The 23,091-nt window shown below is 40.0% G+C and overlaps 1 long non-coding RNA gene across 1 annotated transcript in view; it reads right to left on the bottom strand.

Annotated features, from left to right (window-relative positions):
* LOC123951457 overlaps positions 1-23,091 on the bottom strand; it is an 86,851-nt gene that overhangs the window by 53,492 nt on the left and 10,268 nt on the right. The window lies entirely within an intron of this gene.

Genomic DNA, 23,091 nt, shown 5'->3' with positions numbered 1-23,091 from the left:
CTCTGCCTACCACGCTGTCTGCCTGTGCTCACCCACTCTCTCTCTAACAAATAAGAAAATAAAATCTTTTTTTAAAAAGTGCCATGTTGGGGCGCCTGGGTGGCTCAGTGGGTTAAAGCCTCTGCCTTCGGCTCAGGTCATGATCCCAGGATCCTGGGATCGAGCCCCACATCGGGCTCTCTGTTCCGCGGGGAGCCTGCTTCCTCCTCTCTCTCTGCCTGCCTCTCTGCCTAGTTGTGATTTCTCTCTGTCGAATAAATAAAATATTAAAAAAAAAAAGTGCCATGTTGTCACTGGTTAAATGAACATATTAATAGAATTTAGAGAGTGATTAATCCCCAGGGAATATTCAAAATTTGCTCCTTTGTTTCAAAATGCCAATCTCATTTTGACTGTAGCTTGCCTTCTTCCTGTAGTTTTTCCCATCTTTATTAAACGGATCAACTTCCCTGATTCAATAAAAATCAAATTACTTTGCACATGTATGTGGCTTTAACACGCATTTTCATAACAACCTCCCAAACCCCCTTTCTTTCACACAACATTCATTCCCTCTATAATCCATCCCAGCTTCATAAAAATAGAAGATCATCTCGTAGCCAGTATAAAATTCTGTTGATCTGGGGCACCTGGGTGGCTCTGTCGGTTAAGCATCTGCCTTTAGTCAGCTTGTGATCCCAGGGTCCTAGGATCGAGTCCCATGTCAGGCTCCCTGCTCTGAGTAGAGCCTGCTTCTCCCTTTGCCTCTGCCTCTCTTTCTCTTTGTCTTTCATGAATAAATAAATAAAATTTTTAAAATAAAAAAATAAAAATAAAATTCTGCTGATCTGGAATTTAATGATAGTTTTTAGTAAAATATTTAGTAAATACTTTTCCCTTCCCACATAGTCAACTCTCACAGCTTACTTACATAATCTAAAAAATAAAGAGGGAGATTAGATAATCTAAAAAATCTAAAAATTTTCTTTCAATTATCACATCTATCTTAAGAGGGACATATTTTTAACTGAGACATTTTGGTCTTTACATCTTAGTCAAGACAAGGATAGACCATCACAGGGCACCTGGGTGACTCAGTGGGTTAATCCTCTGTCTTCGGTCCTGGGATCAAGTCCCGCATTGGACTCTCTGCTCAGCGGAGAGCTTGCTCCCCCCTCCCCACCCCCCGCTTGCCTTCTGCCTACTTGTGATTTCTCTTTCTCTCTCCGTCAAATAAATAAATAAAATCTTAAAAAAAGAAAGGATAGACCATCACAAGACACTGAAGGCTTCGGGAGACAAAGGGATGGCTACAGTTCCCTCAACACAGTTCCTAAACTTTATTTCTCATTAAAATAATTTTTTAAATTTTTTTGCTTAAATTCAATTAGCCAACATATAGTACATCATTAGTTTCAGATGTAGTGTTCAGTAACTTATCAGTTGTGTATAAAATCACTTTTCGAAATCCTCATGACCAGTTGCACCTCAGATATTTAAATTAGAACCACCACGGGGTGGAAGTCAGGCATTTGTAAAATTTGTAAAATTCGTAAAATATTTCTAGGTGGTTTCTAGATATAGTTTGAAAAATTTGCCTTAAAACTTTATTGCTAAATCTGTATGGATCTGTGAATACAATAAATTTTCTACATAGTCAAACTATTTCAAGGAAAAAAATACCTACTCAGATAGGAAATATCTGCATATACAAGTTCATAACAAGCTAGACTGTTACACAGTTAAGAACTTGAGGAGCACATGATTCTTCACTTACCAAGATTAAAAATTAAAGCAGAACATATTATCTCAATAAAGTATTACCCTTTGGATTTGGAAGTTAAGCAAAAACGTAGTTTATCAGTGTGTTCTTTGTTCTCCATTTGCTATAGCTGACTGACTTGTCTAGTTATGTCATATTTGTCTCAAAAACAAAGACTAAATTAAAACTGATATCAAGAATCAGGTAGTTTCATAAAATTTATTTATTTATTTATTTGACAGATTGAGAGTGAGAGAGGAAACACAAGCAGGGGAGTGGGAGAGGGAGAAGCAGGCTTCCCGCTGAGCAGGGAGCCGGATGCAGGGCTTAACGATCCCAGAATCCCAGGATCATGACCTGAGTCAAAGGCAGACGCTTAACCAACTGAGCCAACTAGGTGCCCAAGAATCAGGCTTTTAATCACAAAAATAGTTTATCTTTCTATTGCAAGGAATAACCACTTACTAGCTTAACTCACAAAACTTAGCATCCATACCACTCTTTCATTTCTTAATCACATATTGCAGCCTGTAACTTCAATTATGTAACTGATTTATATCATTACTACTTGTTCAGGATTTTTCTTTTCAGTGTGTGCCTTACAAGAATTGTAAGAGAAGAGAAGACATCATATACATCAACTAATAGTTACTAAGCATGTGCTATGCGTCTGAAGATATATTAGCCCATCAAAACTTTTGTGCTCCCTTTGGCTGTGTTATTCAATTTGCCGTTTACAATCAGTAATAAAATCAGCTTAGTGGCCTGATCCCCTTTTTGTTAAGGACACAGTGTAAAACAGAAGAAACTAGAAAAGAATGGCAGCATGCCCCCCCACATTTTTTTAAGATTTTTTTTTTTATTTGACAGACAGAGATCACAAGTAGGCAGACAGGCAGGTAGAGAGAGAGGGAGGGGGAAGCAGGCTTCCTGCTGAGCAGAGAGCCCGATGCGGGGCTCAACCCAGGACCCTGGGATCATGACCTGAGCTGAAGGCAGAGGCTTTAACCCACTGAGCCACCCAGGCGCCCCACGCTCCCCACATTTTTTTTCCATTTTATTTATTTTTTCAGCGTAACAGTATTCATTGTTTTTGCACAACACCCAGTGCTCCATGCAAAACGTGCCCTCCCTATTACTCACCACCTGTTCCCCCAACCTCCCACCCCTGACCTTTCAAAACCCTCAGGTTGTTTTTCAGAGTCCATAGTCTCTTATGGTTCACCTCCCCTTCCAATTTTTTTTTTTAATAAACATATAATGTATTTTTATCTCCAGGGGTACAGGTCTGTGAATCGCCAGGTTTACACACTTCACAGCACTCACGATAGCACATACCCTCCCCAATGTCCATAGCCCCCTCCCCCTCTCCCAATCCACCTCCCCCCAGCAACCCCCAGTTTCTTTTGTGAGATTAAGAGTCATTTATGGTTTGTCTCCCTCCCAATCCCATCTTGTTTCATTTATTCTTCTCCTATCCCCTTAACCCCCCATGTTGCTTCTCCATGTCCTCATATCAGGGAGATCATATGATAGTTGTCTTTCTCCGATTGACTTATTTCACTAAGCATGATACGCTCTAGTCCCATCCACGTCGTCGCAAATGGCAAGATTTCATTTCTTTTGATGGCTGCATAGTATTCCATTGTGTATATATATCACATCTTCTTTATCCATTCATCTGTTGATGGACATCTAGGTTCTTTCCATAGTTTGGCTATTGTAGACATTGCTGCTATAAACATTCGGGTACACGTGCCCCTTCGGATCACTATGTTTGTATCTTTAGGGTAAATACCCAGTAGTGCAATTGCTGGGTCATAGGGTAGTTCTATTTTCAACATTTTGAGGAACCTCCATGCTGTTTTCCAGAGTGGTTGCACCAGCTTGCATTCCCACCAACAATGTAGGAGGGTTCCCCTTTCTCCGCATCCTCGCCAGCATCTGTCATTTCCTGACTTGTTGATTTTAGCCATTCTGACTGGTGTGAGGTGATATCTCATTGTGGTTTTGATTTGTATTTCCCTGATGCCGAGTGACATGGAGCACTTTTTCATATGTCTGTTGGCCATCTGGATGTCTTCTTTGCAGAAATGTCTGTTCATGTCCTCTGCCCATTTCTTGATTGGATTGTTTGTTCTTTGGGTGTTAGTTTGCTAAGTTCCTTATAGATTTTGGATACTAGCCCTTTATCTGATATGTCGTTTGCAAATATCTTCTCCCATTCTGTCAGTTGTCTTTTGGTTTTGTTAACTGTTTCCTTTGCTGTGCAAAAGCTTTTGATCTTGATGAAATCCCAAGAGTTCATTTTTGCCCTTGCTTCCCTTGCCTTTGCCGTTGTTCCTAGGAAGATGTTGCTGTGGCTGAGGTCGAAGAGGTTGCTGCCTGCATTCTCCTCAAGGATTTGGATGGATTCCTTTCTCACATTGAGGTCCTTCATCCATTTGGAGTCTATTTTCGTGTGTGGTGTAAGGAAGTGGTCCAATTTCATTTTTCTGCATGTGGCTGTCCAATTTTCCCAGCACCATTTATTGAAGAGGCTGTCTTTTTTCCATTGGACATTCTTTCCTACTTTGTCGAAGATGAGTTGACCATAGAGTTGAGGGTCCATTTCTGGGCTCTCTATTCTGTTCCACTGATCTATGTGTCTGTTTTTGTGCCAGTACCATGCTGTCTTGATGATGACAGCTTTGTAATAGAGCTTGAAGTCCGGAATTGTGATGCCACCAACTTTGGCTTTGTTCTTCAATATTCCTTTGGCTATTCGAGGTCTTTTCTGGTTCCATATAAATTTGAGGATTATTTGTTCCATTTCTTTGAAAAAAATGGATGGTATTTTGATAGGGATTGCATTAAATGTGTAGATTGCTTTAGGTAGCATGGACATTTTCACAATATTTATTCTTTCAATCCAGGAGCATGGAACATTTTTCCATTTCTTTGTGTCTTCCTCAATTTCTTTCATGAGTACTTTATAATTTTCTGTGTATAGATTCTTAGCCTCTTTGGTTAGGTTTATTCCTAGGTATCTTATAGTTTTGGGTACAGTTGTAAATGGGATTGACTCCTTAATTTCTCTTTCTTCTGTCTTGGTGTTGGTGTACAGAAATGCAACTGATTTCTGTGCACTGATTTTATATCCTGACACTTTACTGAATTCCTGTACAAGTTCTAGCAGTTTTGGAGTGGAGTCTTTTGGGTTTTCCACATATAGTATCATATCATCTGCAAAGAGTGATAGTTTGACTTCTTCTTTACCAATTTGGATGCCTTTAATTTCTTTTTGTTGTCTGATTGCTGAGGCTAGGACTTCTAGTACTATGTTGAATAGCAGTGGTGATAATGGACATCCCTGCCGTGTTCCTGACCTTAGCGGAAAAGCTTTCAGTTTTTCTCCATTGAGAATGATATTTGCGGTGGGTTTTCATAGATGGCTTTGATAATATTGAGGTATGTGCCCTCTATCCCTACACTTTGAAGAGTTTTGATCAGGAAGGGATGCTGTACTTTGTCAAATGCTTTTTCAGCATCTATTGAGAGTATCATATGGTTCTTGTTCTTTCTTTTATTAATGTGTTCTATCACATTGATTGATTTGCGGATGTTGAACCAACCCTGCAGCCCTGGAATAAATCCCACTTGATCGTGGTGAATAATCCTTTTAATGTACTGTTGAATCCTATTGGCTAGCATTTTGGTGAGAATTTTTGCATCTGTGTTCATCAAGGATATTGGTCTGTAGTTCTCTTTTTTGGTGGGATCCTTGTCTGGTTTTGGGATCAAGGTGATGCTGGCCTCATAAAATGAGTTTGGAAGTTTTCCTTCCGTTTCTATTTTTTGGAACAGTTTCAGGAGAATAGGAATGAGTTCTTCTTTAAATGCTTGGTAGAATTCCCCTGGGAAGCCGTCTGGCCCTGGGCTTTTGTTTGTTTGGAGATTTTGGATGACTGTTTCAATCTCCTTACTGGTTATGGGCCTGTTCAGGTTTTCTATTTCTTCCTGGTTCAGTTGTGGTAGTTTATATGTCTCTAGGAATACATCCATTTCTTCCAGATTGTCAGATTTGTTGGCGTAGAGTTGCTCATACTATGTTCTTATAATTGTCTGTATTTCTTTGGTGTTAGTTATGATCTCTCCTCTTTCATTCATGATTTTATTTATTTGGGTCCTTTCTCTTTTCTTTTTGATGAGTCTGGCCAGGGGTTTATCAATCTTATTGATTCTTTCAAAGAACCAGCTCCTAGTTTCATTGATTTTTTCTATTGTTTTTTTGGTTTCTATTTCATTGATTTCTGCTCTGATCTTTATGATTTCTCTTCTCCTGCTGGGTTTAGGGTTTCTTTCTTGTTCTTTCTCCAGCTCCTTTACGTGTAGGGTTAGGCTGTGTACTTGAGACCTTTCTTGTTTCTTGAGAAAGGCTTGTACCGCTATATATTTTCCTCTCGGGACTGCCTTTGCTGTGTCCCACAGATTTTGAACTGTTGTGTTTTCATTATCATTTGTTTCCATGAATTTTTTCAATTCTTCTTTAATTTCCTGGTTGACCCATTCATTCTTTAGAAGGATGCTGTTTAGTCTCCATGTATTTGGGTTCTTTCCAGCTTTCTTCTTGTGATTGAGTTCTAGCTTCAGAGCATTGTGGTCTGAAAATATGCAGGGAATGATCCTAATCTTTTGATATTGGTTGAGACCTGATTTGTGACCCAGGATGTGATCTATTCTGGAGAAGGTTCCATGTGCACAAGAGAAGAATGTGTATTCTGTTGCTTTAGGATGAAATGTTCTGAATATATCTGTGATGTCCATCTGGTCCAGTGTGTCATTTAAGGCCTTTATTTCCTTGTTGATCTTTTGCTTGGATGATCTGTCCATTTCAGTGAGGGGAGTGTTCAAGTCCCCTACTATTATTGTATTATTATTGATGTGTTTCTTTGATTTTCTTATTAATTGGTTGATATAGTTGGCTGCTCCCACGTTAGGGGCATAGATATTTAAAATTGTTAGATCTTCTTGTTGGACAGACCCTTTGAGTAGGATATAGTGTCCTTCCTCATCTCTTATTATAGTCTTTGGCTTAAAATCTAATGGATCTGATATAAGGATTGCCACCCCAGCTTTCTTCTGATGTCCATTAGCATGGTAAATTGTTTTCCACCCCCTCACTTTAAATCTGGAGGTGTCTTCGCGTCTAAGATGAGTTTCTTGTAGGCAACATATTGATGGGTTTTGTTTTTTTATCCATTCTGATACCCTGTGTCTTTTGATTGGGGCATTTAGCCCATTAACATTCAGGGTAACTATTGAGAGATATGAATTTAGTGCCATTATTAGTCTGTAAGGTGACTGTTACTGTATATTGTCTCTGTACCTTTCTGATCTACTACTTTTAGGCTCTCTCTTTGCTTAGAGGACCCCTTTCAATATTTCCTGTAGAGCTGGTTTGGTGTTTGCAAATTCTTTCAGTTTTTGTTTGTCCTGGAAGCTTTTGATCTCTCCTTCTATTTTCAATGATAGCCTAGCTGGATAGAGTATTCTTGGCTGCATGTTTTTCTCATTTAGTGCTCTGAATATATCATGCCAGCTCTTCCTGGCCTGCCAGGTCTCTGTGGATACGTCTGCTGCCAATCTAATATTTTTACCATTGTATGTTACAGACTTCTTTTCTCGGGCTGCTTTCAGGATTTTCTCTTTGTCACTAAGACTTGTAAATTTTACTATTAGGTGACGGGGTGTGGACCTATTCTTGTTGACTTTGAGGGGGGTTCTCTGCATCTCCTGGATTTTGATGCTTGTTCCCTTTGCCATATTAGGGAAATTCTCTCCAATAATTCTCTCCAATAGACCTTCTGCTCCCCTCTCTGTTTCTTCTTCTTCTGGAATCCCAATTATTCTAATGTTGTTTCGTCTTATGGTGTCACTTATCTCTCGAATTCTCCCCTCATGGTCCAGTAGCTGTTTGTCCCTCTTTTGTTCGGCTTCTTTATTCTCTGTCATTTGGTCTTCTATATCACTAATTCTTTCTTCTGCCTCATTTATCATAGCAGTGAGAGACTCTATTTTTGATTGCACCTCATTAATAGCTTTTTTGATTTCAACTTGGTTAGATTTTAGTTCTTTAATTTCTCCAGAAAGGGCTTTAATATCTCCAGAGAGGGTTTCTCTAATATCTTCCATGCCTTTTTCGAGCCCAGCTAGAATGTTCAGAATCGTCATTCTGAACTCTTGATCTGACATATTACCAATGTCTGTGTTGATTAGGTCCCTAGCCTTCGGTACTGTCTCTTGCTCTTTTGTTTGTGGTGATTTTTTCCGCCTTGTCATTTTGTCCAGATAAGAGGATATGAAGGAGCAAATAAACTACTAAAAGGGTGGCAAAGACCCCAGAAAAATGCGCTGTAACCAAATGAGAAGAGACCCCAAATTACGGGGGGGAGAAAGGGGATAAAAAGAGGTTCAGAAAAAAAAAAAGAAAAAAATTTAAAAAATAAAACAAAGAAAAAATATAAAAAAGAAAGAAAAAATATATATATATTTATATAAGCTAGTCAAAAAACGTTAAAAAAGAAAAGGGTAAAAGTTTTTTAAAAATTTAACAGAAGAAGAAAAAAGAAAAAAGAAAAAAAATTGAAAAAAGAAAAAAAAAATTGAAGTAGCCGCAAGACTAAAGAATCATGGGGAGAAAGCCATGAGTTCTGTGCTTTACTTTCTCCTCCTCTGGAATTGCGCTTCTGTCTTAGGAATTGAACCTACTTTCCTTGATAGATGAACTTCGTCCTGGCTGGATATTTTGTTGATCTTCTGGGGGAGGGGCCTGTTGTAGTGACTCTCAAGTGTCTTTGCTGGAGGCGGGATGTACCGCCCTTACTGTTGGCCGGACTAAGTAATCGGCTCGGGTTCGCTTTTGGGAGCTTCTGTTCCTGAACGCTTTCCGTAGAGTTCCGGAGGACGGGAATGAAAATGGCGGCCTCCTAGTCTCCGGCCCGGAGGAGCCGAGAGCCTGGGGCCCCACTCCTCAGTGCGCCCCTAGAGGACAGCACCCAATCACTCCCGTATCCCCAGCCTCTAGCCGCGCTCCGAGCTCACCCAGCCCGCGACCAGTTCAAGGTAACCCCGAGCTGAGAGTTCAGTCCGAGGCTCTGTCTCTGCAGCCGGCTTCTCCATTCTAATACCTGCGAGCTCTGCGACACTCCGACACCCCCGATCCTTCTGTGACCCTGCGGGACCTGGGGCCACGCTGACCCTGCGTGGGCTTCACCCTGGTTTAGCCTCTGGAGCAATGTCCCTCAGTGGAACAGACTTTTAAAAGTCCTGATTTTGTGCTCCGTTGCTCTGCCGTTTGCCGGGAGCCGGCCCCTCCCCCCGCGGTCTATCTTCCTGTAGTTTTAGATTCACTTCTCCGCCAGTCCTACCTTTCAGAAAGTGGTTGATTTTCTGTTTCTAGAGTTGCTGTTCTTCTTCTCTTCGATCTCCCGTTGGATTTGTAGGTGTTTGCAATGTTTAGATAAGCTATCGAGCTGATCTCCTGCTACCTGATGTAGTCTCAGCCTGCTACTTCTCCGCCATCTTGACTCCTCCCCCACGCTCCCCACATTTTAAGGGTAAGTTCAGTTAAGTGAAACTGTGTTTCAAAGTGTGTGTGTGTGTGTGTGTGTGTGTGTGTATACAGGGTGGTGGAGCCTTGGAAAATCAAACAAAAATATATGATGATGATTAATATCGTAAACTAATTTTTTAAATGTACGTTAATTTTTTGCAAGACTAAAACTCACACACAATCTGTGATACTCAGGTACTTTATAACACACTAATAGCCACAAACTGTCCACCACACCTATATCCCTATGATCCTGATTGTGATTAATGTGGTCATTCATTCCTGCTGTTATGCATATAGTATATACAACCCATTTATGGTTTGGACTAACTGAAATGAGGGGAATATGGCCACATGCAATGTCTGCAGGAAATTACAATGTGGTTCAGTAAAAATGAAGGATTGCATTTCACTACAATGCACACACACTGTTTGAATGCTGACAATACACATATAAAATGATTCAACTAATCAATATTTGGGTACCTACCATATGCTAAACACATGAAAAGTAAATATGATTGTTTTATACTATGGAATTATAATAAAGTTCCACCTGAATTAGTGGTAAGTGAAAGAAGGCTACTAGTTGCTATATGGATAGAAAATGGTGAAATGCAGAGCAGACATTAAGGTAATTTCAACAAATTTTAAAATACTGAAAACTCAGAATGTCACAAAATGTAAGAAACCATTGAAGACAAAAATTTCATAAGCCACAAACATACGTGACTCACATCAAAACAACAGACTTCAGATGAGGTTATCTGGGTAAGCATTGCATGAATATGTATTGATGGATAAAACTTATAGACATATATAATCTGTGTCTGCATCGATTATGTTTCATTCTCAAAATGTTTACAATTGGTAGGTAATATTTGGCATACTTGCTTACTTATCAAGTCATTACAACATTTTTTCATATACTTTCCAAATCAGTCTTCACATGAGCTATAAGAAAACAACCTGTGTGCTCCATGGTTTAAATTGTAGTGTGGATGTTCATTGGCCTTCCTTTAGGTAAGAGGGAATAATTGGACAACGATCTTCTCTCACTGCAAAGGGAAGAATACAGTCTTTGCAGAATGTTTCCCATCCTTTATCCTCCTCTCTGCAAAGGAACATTTGCCAAGGCCTTAGACAGTGTGATAAGCAGGAATGCTGTAATCAGAAATGGGCTCCACAACACCAAAAAATAGCTTTCTTTTGGAGGAATATCATCTTGAGTTGAAAGATCTAATGAAGGGTTAGGAGAAAGATTTGATAATCACTGTCTAGGCTAGTTGAATTCTTCCTAGAATAACCAACTTTGCTTTAGAGTTTTTTTCCCTCAAAGGACAGGAGCTTTTATTCTTGCCCAGTATAATCATGGTCTTCCAGCTTTTATCTCCAGTCTAGGGAAAAGTAAGATACTGAGATACCAAGTACACATTGGGTTATTTTATCAGTATTTGCTCATGATTCTTGTTCTCAGTTTCTCCTAGAGTTTTTATTGCTTGTAAATACTATTTTTCTGTTATGATTATAATCATTATAGAAACTTTCAACAGTATTTTGTGATTATAGTTCAACTCAAGATCAAAGTAAACTATAATCCACATTCAGCATGTCCGTTCAGTGTCCATGAGAAAAGGCCACAGGCTGGAAACCAAGGGATCTGAGTTCTAGCTCAGCTCTGTCATGCTACTGTATGATACCAAGCAAGTCTCTGGCCTCTCTGGACCTGAATTGTTTCATCTACAAAATAAAGAGCTTAGGGGCACCTGGGTGGCTCAGTGGGTTAAAGCCTCTGCCTCTGCATCATGATCTCAGGGTCCTGGGATGGAACCCCACATCGGGCTCTCTGCTCAGCAGGGAGCCTGCTTCCCTTCCTATCTCTCGGCCTGCCTCTCTGCCTACTTGTGATCTCTGTCTGTCAGGTAAATAAATAAAATCTTTAAAAAAAAGAAAGCTTAGAGGAGATGTTTTCTCCTCCTTGAGATGTTTAAACCTCTTTCAGTGCTAAAAATTATACAGTTTGGGCTTAACTCTATCACCTGCAAGACCTCTGCACTAGACTTTGTGCATTGGTTATTCACATGCTATCCGCAGCCCCCTTTTCTCTTGCTTTCCTCAGTCACAGGCTGGAAAGCTAGTGTTCTGGATTCCCAGACTCCCTTGCATTTAGATGGGATGGCCATGTAGCAAGTTTTGGCCAATGATGTTAGTTGAAGCCTCTAGTAGGAAATTCCAGAATAGCTTTTTGAAAAGAAAAAGCTCAGTTATAATATCCCTTCATGAATATCCTTTCATCCCTCTTCTAACCTTCCTGCTTGGATGTGGCTTGTGACCCTGGAGCCACGCATGTGACCATGAGGCACAAACACGAAGACTAAGGCCATAAGCTAATGTTAGCAAAATGTGAAAGGAACCTAATTTGCGAATGCATCCCCAAAGTATCATCCCAGACCCAGGTGGTCTACACTACACTCTTGTTGCTTGAAACAAACAGATCCTTACCCAATTAAAGCACTAATTGGGCTTTCTATGCACTGCAAATGAATGTAACTATAATAAACCTTAAAAATCTTTCCAAATAGTAATGACTGCAGAACATACTTCTGTACACTTTAGAATCCTCCTTCTTGAAATCAGTGTCCACTTTGAGATCACTTCCCTTACCTTACTTAGAGCTCATCTAACTCCCCCTCAGCATTCAAGACCCTGCTCATGCCCCTTGTCCTGTAGAAGTGCTCTCAGACTCTACCAAGTAGAGCCAATCACAGCTTCTTCTGTGCCACCACTGTACCTGGCACTCTCCTCTGTCTTTGCCCCATCTCATTGTACTGGTATTTCCTTGGTCTAGCATTCCTCCTTACCAAATCACGAAGTCTCCAGGGGGCAATCAGCATTTCTTTTTTTTCTTCTTTTTTTTTTTAATATTTTTTATTCATTTGACAGAGAGAAACCACAACTAGGCAGAGAGGCAGGCAGAGAGAGAGGAGGAAGCAGGCTCCCCGCCAAGCAGAGAGCGTGATGCGGGGCTCAATCCCAGGACCCCGGGATCATGACCTGAGCCGAAGGCAGAGGCTTTAACCCACTGAGCCACCCAGGCAGTCAGCATTTCTTACACAGCTTTGTTCACACCAAGGATAGCTTTGAACCTGATATACATAGATGTTCAATAAATGGCAGTTTAACTATTTAATTTTGAACAAGTGCATTAATTTATTTATATTATTATCATTTGCCAAACTCCTTGTTGTGTGGAAATGGTTGGAGACAACTGGACTTCACATGGATTGTTCTACATAGAGAATGGATATCCTACCTGGACTGGATAAGTGACTCTACCATTCTCTTCTACGTGCATTATAAACTTACTTTAAAGAGGAGTTTCTTGGGGCACCTGGGTGGCTCAGTGGGTTAAAGCCTCTGCCTTCGGCTCAGGTCATGATCTCAGGGTCCTGGGATCGAGCCCCGCATCGGGCTCTCTGCTTGGCGGGGAGCCTGCTTTCCCCTCTCTCTCTCTCTCTGCCTGCCTCTCGGCCTACTTGTGATCTCTGTCTGTCAAATAAATAAATAAAATCACAAATAAATAAATAAAGGAGTTTCTTTTTTTATTATTATTATGTTAGTCACAATACAGTGCATCATTAGTTTTTGATATAGTGTTTCATGATTCATTGTTTACGTGTAAGTAACCCAGTGCTCCATGCAATACCTGCCCTCCTTAATACCCATCACCAGGCCAACACATCCCCCCGCCCCTGTCCCCTGTAAGCTCCTCAGTTTGTTTCTCAGAATCCACAGTCTGTCATGGTTCATCTCCCCCTCCGATTCCCCCCTCTTCAATTTTCCCTTCCTTCTTCTTAAGTCCCCCATGTTATTTCTTATGTTCCTCAAGTAAGTGGAACCATATGAGAATTGACTCTCTCTGCTTGACTTATTTTACTCAGCATAATCTCCTCCAGTCCCATCCATGTTGATGTAAATGGTGGGTATTCATCCTTTCTGATGGCTGAGTAATAGCCCATTGTATATATGGACCACATCTTCTTTATCCATTCATCTGTTAAAGGGGATCTCAGCTCTTTCCACAGTTTGGCTTTTGTGAACATTGCTATGAACATTGGATACATATGGCCCTTCTTTTCACTACATCTGTATCTTTGGGGTAAACACCCTGTAGTGCAATTGCTGGGTCACAGGGTAGTTCTATTTTTAACCTTTTGAGGAACCTCCAGACTGTTTTCCAAAGTGGCTGCACCAACTGGCATTCCCACCGACAATGTAAGAGGGTTCCCCTTTCTCCACATCCTCTCCAACTTTGTTGTTTCTTGCCTTGTTAATTTTTGCCATTCTAACTGGTATAAGGTGGTATCTCAATGTGGTTTTGATTTGAATTTCCCTGGTGGCTAATGTTGATGAACATTTTTTCATGTGTCTGTTAGCCATTTGTATGTCTTCATTGGAGAAGTGTCTGTTCATGTCTTCTGCCCATTTTTTGACTTGATTATCTGTTTTTTGGGTGTTGAGTTTGAGAAGTTCTTTGTAGATCTTGGATAGTAGCCCTTTGTCTGTACTGTCATTTGTGAATATCTTCTCCCATTCCGTGGGTTGCCTCTTTGTTTTGTTGACTGTTTCCTTTGCTGTGCAGAAGTTTTTATCTTGATGGAGTCTCAAAAGTTCATTTTCACTTTTGTTTCCATGTCTTGAAAGAAGCTGCTGTGGCCAATGTCGAAGAGGTTACTGCCTATGTTCTCCTCTAGGATTTTGATGCATTCTTGTCTCACATTGAATTCTTTCATCCATTTTGAGTTTATCTTTGTGTATAGTGTAAGAGGATGGTTGAGTTTCATTCTTCTGTATATAGTTGTCCAAATGAGTTTCTTTCTAGCACCAAATCTATGTCTAACTCAGTCAATCACCCACATTTTTAAAAAAAAAAAAATATTTTATTTATTTATTTGAGAGAGAGAGAGACAGTGAGAGAGAGCATGAGAGGGGAGAAGGTCAGAGGGAGCAGACTCCCCATGGAGCAGGGAGCCCGACGAGGGACTAGATCCCAGCACTCTGGGATCATGACCTGAGCTGAAGGCAGTGGCTTAACCAGTTGAGCCACCCAGGTGCCAAATCTCTCACCTTTTTTGATGCAGCAATAAGACTGATCCTAAATTTTATTTATTAACTTAAGAGAAACAAAAGATATTATTAAGGTCCTGAAACTTATGGGAATGAAAAATGGGGAGTTTATAACAAACAACAAGTAAATATTTATAATATTACATTTACAATGCCTGGGAGGCATGCATTATGCCTTTCCTGGGACAGCATTATAACAAATGGAAGAGATGGCAAGATATTCATTCTTTCTGATCTATTGATCTGCTTGGCATAGCACAGGGAAGACATTCAGAACTACAGATTGTGTGTGTTTTTAAGGCAAGGAGCACCCTAAAAAGGTCAAAAAAGTAATTGGGATGTAATAGGATTGTGTGAGATTACATTAAAGCCTACAGTTATTCTGTTTATTACATTTTGCTATGAACCACTAAAATGTCTATCTATCTAAGCAAATGGAAGCTGATTCAGTTATGCTTACGAATGCTCAGATAATTAATATTTTAGTGGACCTCATTCACTAAAGCTATGGATAAAACATGTTTTCTTATGAGGAGTGGTTTGTCTAGTGAAAAGCACCATGACTGAGAAAAGCATTCTGAAACTTTAGTAATTCACACACCGAATTCACAATTTGGGCCAGAGTCTTTGCTGTATTATCATACAACTAGTGTATCTGTTGTTTTACTTTGAGAAATTCATTCTTTTTCCTTTTTTACTTAAGTAAATTTATTTTAAAAGGAACTGCACACATTTAAGTAAATATGTGCATGCACACACACACACACACACACACACACACACACACACATCATTCAAAGCTCCCCAGCCTTGGATAATGTGTGTGTGTATATATATGCATATGTATATATACACACACATATATATATACTTACATATCTATTAGAGATACTATTATCTGAAAGCTCCGAGCCTGGAAGCCTGATCCTTCTTCACTCAAAAGTGAAATAAGAACACCATAGAGAGTATATGTTAACTAACTAGAATTTAAATAAAAACTTGAAACATAAAAAAATAATTAAAATAAAAAAGAACACGGTAAAAAGGTGATGGCGTTCAGTATGGGACTAACCTTAGACTTCTCCACTGACATATTAATAAAAATAATTGAAAAGTGAATAACTGGGGCATCTGGGTGGCTCAGTGGGTTAAAGCCTCTGCCTTCAGCTCAGGTGATGATCCCAGGGTCCTGGGGTCGAGCCCCACATCGGGCTCTCTGCTCGGCGGGGAGCCTGCTTCTCCCTCTCTCTCTGCCTGCCTCTCTGCCTACTTGTGATTTCTCTCTCTGTTAAATAAATAAATTTTTTTTTAAAAAGCGAATAATTTTCTGTGGAAATGTAACTTAGTATGGTATCCCCATGCCACATAAAGTCTGTTTAAATACCATCAGATACACACACACTACAGCCTGGCAAGTAGGAGCGTAGTAGAAAGAACACCGGTTTTGAAGTCAGAGAGACCTAGATACAAACTCCAGCCCCACCAATTCCCATGTAACTTGGACAACTTCCCTTATCTCTCTGTGCTCCACTTCCCTCATCTGCAAAATGGGCGTAACAAAGTACCACAATGGCATATAGTCGGAGAACAGAATGTCATAATTTGCAAAAGCATGCTGATGTATGAAGACAACTATAGTTTAAGTCAATAAAGAGTTCACATGTAATGTCTGTTAGAAAAAAATTTCAAACCTCAACAAAGTAAAAGAATACAGTGAACACTCATGTACCAATTTCTTATATTCAATAATGTTAGTTCTGCCATTTTGCCCTTCTCTTCTCTCTCTCTCTCTCAAACTATGTGAGTGTGTGTGTGTGTGTGTGTGTGTGTGTGTGTCTCTTTAGAAATTCATGGATGGAATAGAAAAGGGCTTTTTTGAGGTAACAATAAATTTTGCAAAACTTTGTCCTTAATCTTTCTAGCCTTATAAATCCAACTACTGACTCAGCTCTCCACTGGTTGTCTCATAAGCAGCCCAAATGTAACAGAAACCTTGACTCATCATTTCCTACCCCAGACCTGCTCCACCTCTGTCTTCCTCACCCTAGGAAATGATACCACTAACCACTCAGTTGTTCAGCATGAAAATCTTGGAATCAACCTTGATTCCCCTCTAACCAGGGACACTTTGCAAAAAAAAAAAAAGATGTAGGGGCAACAACCCAGAACAGGAGGGACCCTGATCGCATGGGGGTTATGAGTATGGATGCCCTGAGTTCACTGTTAGGTAGATAGCTCATGAGCTTTGTGAATGTGGGCAAGATACTAACTACTCCAATATTCAGGTTTCTCCTATGAAATATCAAGATCACAACAGTATCTACGACTCCAAAGTTGCTGTAAGAATTAATAACCTCAGAGCGACAGCTGTCCAAGGTTAGCTCACCCAGGGCACTACAGAGTAAGCCTATTTCTGGTTCACAGTCTCCTCCTTGCAGTAATGGTAGAAAGGTAGAGTGAAAGCTACATGATTATCCACCTACAATAAGCTGAGCAGCATCAGCAGGGGTACAAGACCCATTGCCCCAGAAGCTCCTTCTGTAATTACATTTGGGTTTACATACTTTTACCAAACCAAACCATTTTCTTTGTTTATTTTCTCTTCTAACTGTTTACATTTCCAATCACAGCCCCTCTGGGGGTGGGATGCCTGGTGCCACTCCTTCCACGCTCACATTAGGCTTCAACACCCACCTCTCTGTGTCATATAGCCACTATGATATGGACCCTAGTTTAGGATCCTTTCCTGCCTTACTTGAAGCCTATGATGCCTCCTCAGTGGATATGACTTAATAGTTTGCTTATTAAAATGAATGTATTCAAATGATAAATCCAAAATTATAATGATTTCTGGCTTACTATCAACCATGCAATAAATAAGTTTTCTAATTTGATTAAGTGTCAGAAGCAGATATATTATCATTTAAGGACCAAGTTCTGTGCTATTTCACTCACTGACGAAATAATCATCTAAATATATACAAATGATAGGAAAAATGTTCAAGATAAACCCAATATAATATATGTATTGTTCTAAAATATACCAATAGGTTAACTATATTTTAAAGCTATAGTTAAATATTTATATTTATCATTTATTTTTATATTTATATATCTGTATATATCTAGTCATGAAAGATTATTAGCAAATCCTTCACTGTAAATTATTACATGAATAATTTATAAAATGAGTAAAAGTAGAAGTAGGATTTTGTTATTCAATAAAGTCTGTGCCCCTTACAATATTACTTTCATGTACACATTATCCCTACTCTGAAAACTTAAGAAAACTAGCTAAGTTTACTAGCTAAGGGGGAATTTATGCTAAGGGAAATGCCTCTTACTTTGCCAGCATGAATACGATTGGAGAAATGGAACAGTCTATGATTAGACCTAAAAAAAGAAGAAACATGACCTGGATCTCTGGAGAAGACCCACCTGGACTCTGGGGCATGTTTTCTTGGCCTGGGATTAGTCATCTGGCCCTGACTTTACAACTTATTACAAAAACTAATGTTGTTCTTTCATAATTGCCTATATCCCACTTGACCGGCACATTCTGTACTGTCAAAAATGCACAAACATTGTCAGATCAGATTATTCAACGATGAATCCTTCAATAAAAGGAGCAAGGAGTACTAACTTGTCCAAGTACAAATAATGTTTTCTGGACAACCTCCTGATAAACAGAATCTCAGTAATGGTGAAAATCTCAGTATTGTGGATTACTATCCTGTGGCCTCGTTTTATCCGAACCTTGACCAGAATGAGAGTTAGACAAATAAATCTCTGAAAGCCAACAGCCGCCCTAACAGCAAGACCATGAGGTCCTACCGAAGATAAACAATTTCACAGAACACCAGCATCAGATGAGGTCACTCTGGGATCATGTCAGTGAGATAAAAGTGAGACTCCTTTGAAATTATTTCTGAGCACAGAAAAGAACAAGGATATTGGGAAAACCATGAAAATAATCAAATGTCTCCTTCTCTCAGCTAACATGAGTGACCACGGCCTTTTTACCAATTTCATCTTTGGCTCCACTCCACTTCTCCCACCTCCTAGATAAAAAGGATTAAGTTATCCAAGCATAGATTTAATTTGACTTCCTTACAGTATCCAATCTGGAAGAGTACTCTGCTTCTTTGAACACTCCACGAAATCACTTAACACAGGCTCCGATCCCGAGTTGTTTTCTGGTGTTCTCTGTTTGCAGCAAGTCACACAGGCAAATCTGTTCCCCCACAGATATGGTCTTAGGAACACTCCAGACAGTGTTAACACCAAGAGCTACACTGAGTCATTTGACCCAAAAATGATCCAATGACAGGGGAAACAGAAGAAATCGGAAAAAGAAATTGCAATTATCACTCACGAGATGTGTGTCAGGAGGAATTTTCACATGTTTGCCTTTGTTTCACACACCAACTCCATGATTTTTTTCCTTCCCTCACAGCCTCTTAGCAATCCACAAGCAGGCTTCCTCAACCCCCCTCACAGCGCATCCCCAACGTGACCACGCCTCATCACCTCCACTGCACACACCAAGCCCAGCCTCCCTCAGCCACCACCTGCCCTGTTGCCCTCCGTACCTCAGGTGTGGCCTCCAGGCCCCTCCCATGGCCCATTTGTCTCACTGTAGCCAGAAGGCACTTTACAGATAGGAAATATATATGTATACGTCATACTGAGTTTACGAAAAAGTGCTCAATGTCAACAAGCACTTCAATGTTTTCGAATTAAAGTAACATGATGCTCAATGATGCTCAATGTAGTAGTTGGCACAAAAGCACTACAAAAGACTGCTCTGTGAATATTTATTGTGTGCATGAAGAACAATTCTTCATCCAACAACTGGCAAAGATTTAAAAATAGAAATTCACAGTATTGGCAAGGGCTCACCTTATTCCATGCACTTCTGGAGAGATTGTGCATTTATCAGAACATTTGTCTCAAAAGCCTGAAATGTCCATACAATTTGAGGAAGCACTTTCATATTTAAACTTGTGATTTAAGGATTTAATTCAGGATGTGCACAAAGCTCCATGTTCATTCAATAGTCCAGGCATTTTCTTCTTTTTTTTTTTTTAAGATGTATTTGTTTATTTTAGAGAGAGAGGAAGAGAGAGAAAGTGCAAATTGGGGGAGGAACAGAGGGAGAAAATCTCAAGCAAGCTCCACACTGAGCGTGGAACCCAATGCAGGGGTCGATCTCATAACCCACGAGATCATGACCTGAGCTGAAATCAAGAGTCAGTCACATAATCAGTTGAGCCACCCAGGTACCCCAGTAGTAGTCCTGACATTTTAACTAGCTGTTTAACCTTACATGTTCAAGAATGGATTTTTTTTTAGGTTATAAAAATTCATCATGAAATAAAAAGATACTCTTCTGTTGTTGAACCGTGTCTTCATCCCCTACTGCTATGGATACCATAACTGTTTACCCCAAACTTGTGGCTTAAAACAACATAAATTTATTTTCTAAATAAATGGGGGAGGGAAATCAGAAATGGATCTCATTGGGCTAAAATCAAGACATCAGCAGGGCTGTGCTCTGTCTGGACACTCTAGAAGGAAATCCATTTCCTTATCTTTTCTGTCTTCTACAAGCCTCCTACATGTAAGATGCCTACATTTCTATAGTTCTTGACTCATGGCCTCTTCCCCAACTTCAAAGCCAGTGGCCCATTAATTTCAAATCTGTGACTCTGACCTCCTCTTCTGCCTCCCTCTTCCACTTCGAAGGACCCTTATAATTGCATCAAGCTCACTTCCATAACCCAGAATAATATCCCAATTTTAAGGTCAGATGATTGGCAACTTAGTTCTTCCTGCAACCTTAATTCTCCCTTGCTATGTAATATAACATAGTCAGACATTCTGGGAATTCAGCTATGGAAATTTTTGGAGAGCCACTATTCTGCCTACCATGGGGGGGTAAGAAAATTTTGATCTCAATTCTAAGAAAATGATGACCCTCCCAACTTAGAAAGCTGGTTTTCAAACTTCAAAAGAAGGCTGGAGTTTGCAGCCTCGGCTGCAGAAAATGAGAAAGACTTCTCAGCACACTCCAAATACCTTTGATGAGGACTGTAGTCCTGCTGGTTGGGAATCAGCATTGTTCTCATTGTTTCAAATCCAAATATTCAGGCAAATAAGGTGGCCTGACCAGAGCCCTGGTGGGTATTTGATCCTCAGACCCTAGGTGCAGTCTCCTTGAATCTACTGGAGGGGAGGAAGGCCAGAACTTGCGTTCTTAGGCCATCTGAGAGTCAAAATTGGGAAAACAAAGTTCAAACACAAAACCCATGCAGCAAAGGTAGGGCTGACACTGTGAGACCAAGCCACTAGCAGAAACCAAGTGTAAGTGGGATAAAACTGGAATTAAGCATCCAAAAATTGAGCCCATTCAGCTAACACACCTACTGTGTGCCTATTTGCCAACTGCTCTCATTGTGTTCAGACAAGTCAGCCTGGCTTAAAGGTATAACTTTGATTGACATCATTTTTCTCAGAGGAGAAATTAAAATTTTCCTTTTTCTCCTACAGATTGAAAAAGCTCAGTAGTTAGAAGATGAACCTTTGGCCTCATGCCTAATAGTAATTTGAATGTGGAAGTGGCATTTGGAGCCACTGGCTGGGGTCTCCTTTCCCAGCACCTCTGCAGGTGACTCACTTACAGTGCATACAAGCAGAAGGGACACGAGATGGAAACCAGCATCTAATGCACACCACTCACACATTTCCTAAGAACCCATATTGCACTGATTTTCCCCTTCCATCCAGGTTTATCTTATACATTTTCTTTCCAGCAATAATGGAATGTCATTGGTGAAGGAAACAATGCATGAAACCTCTAGCTTATTCCTCTGTGGTTCAGAGAAAAGAGATTTAGTGTTCACACCTCTGACTAATAGGCTTCCTTGATTTGAACGAGTAAAGGAGAAAAAAAAAACTATAGCTAACTTCATTCTGAAACATGGAAGGTGGGAAGGATTGTATGGGATATAGATAAAGGAAGAAAGGCAGATCAACTAATTCTATTTTTCCCAACAAAGGATCAAGAAAACAAGTGCCCAAAACTTTACCATAAACCACTGGGTGCCAGACTCCTAAAATTCTTAGGACTCTTGAAGCATTACTAATAAGCTAAAAGAAACCAGGTCAGTGTAGAACAGTCTTGAGACTCCATCACAAACTCTGGTCTCCCTTTCTATACCCTCTGATATGACTGGTTGGTAGCAAATTGTCTCCATTTGACTGCAAACGAAGCTCACAGAAGAAACATTTCTTTTGGCCCCAGACTCTGCTTCATCCGGTGCTTATGATTCACTCAGGGCCAGGCCCTGGGGCCCACCTCAGGGGTGAGACTTCTCTTCACCCCACATGAAGGAAGCAGTGTTGAAAGCAAAGTATTTGATTTCAAGAGAGGAAGGCCTGTTCTCAAGGCCTAAACATTTAACTATAAAATGTGTAAACGGTGCCATGGAATTCTGGTTGTGGTATGTGTCAAGCTAAGAAGGCAACATGCCATCTTGCCACTCTGTGTTACACAGAGGTACAGAGAGGCTGAGATAGATAAACACATACAGAACATAGTTCATTGTGATATTCAAATAAGAAAGCCACTCAGAGAACTTCTCTGCTGCTGAAAAATTAAAGCTACCCTTGTATAAAAGCCATAGACAGTTTGGCTTGATATCATCATCAGTTAAGCTGCAGTTATGATAATTTGTCACTGGAAATGTATAAAGATAAGGGAATATCTTGTTTTTCACTTGATAGGTTTCTGAAAATGTGGAATGTATTTTGTAAGTGACGTCATACTGGGCATACCACTATTTAAAAACTTTAAAAACTTTTAAAACTTTCTTCTATAGCACTTACTACCTTCTAGTAAGTACTTTTTGCATTTACTGTTTATTGATTCTCTCCCTCCTATTGCAACATGCAGATCTTTGCCTATGGTGGCTGCTGCCACTGCTGTGATGGTTGGCCCAGGACCCAGTGAAAACCTCAGCCCCAGGACTTCCTACTCCACACCTAGATCTCTTTCTTAACCACTCCACTTTGCAAGCGTAGGGTGCTAACACTAACACTTCATTATCCTAAAGGAATTATAGGGTGATTTAGTACCCAAACAGGCAGAAGGCATCCCTTTTATCAACCCTTCCATGCAATTACCATCCCAGGTTAACATGATGTTCCCACACAAACGTGCCCTGATTTACTATTTCAACCTCAACATTTTTCAACAACTAATACTTACTGAGCACCTACTATGTGCAAGGTACTGTGCTGGGTCCTTAGGGTATAAACAGACAAAGCAGACAAAAACTCTTGAATTAATTCAACTAATATTTCTTAAGTACCCACTGAAGTTGATCCTGTATGCAATGCCTCTCTATAAATTTACCTTATATGTCTAACTCCATGCTTACAATCAATCCCACATTAAAATCTCAACGTGACACTAATTTCTGATGCTTGCCTTTAAGATGAGCAGACAATAGGGCTTATAATAGTCCAGATCTCTAGGGTTTTTGTGAAAATATCTTACTTCACACTTACTGTAAATGAACAGGTGCTCACCTCCCATATGGCCTTGGGGAAAGAATCACTGAGT

This window comes from Meles meles, chromosome 10 (assembly GCF_922984935.1).
Source record: "Meles meles chromosome 10, mMelMel3.1 paternal haplotype, whole genome shotgun sequence".
NCBI classification, from domain to species: Eukaryota; Metazoa; Chordata; class Mammalia; order Carnivora; family Mustelidae; genus Meles; species Meles meles.
This window is presented reverse-complemented; position numbering and strand designations above follow the sequence as displayed.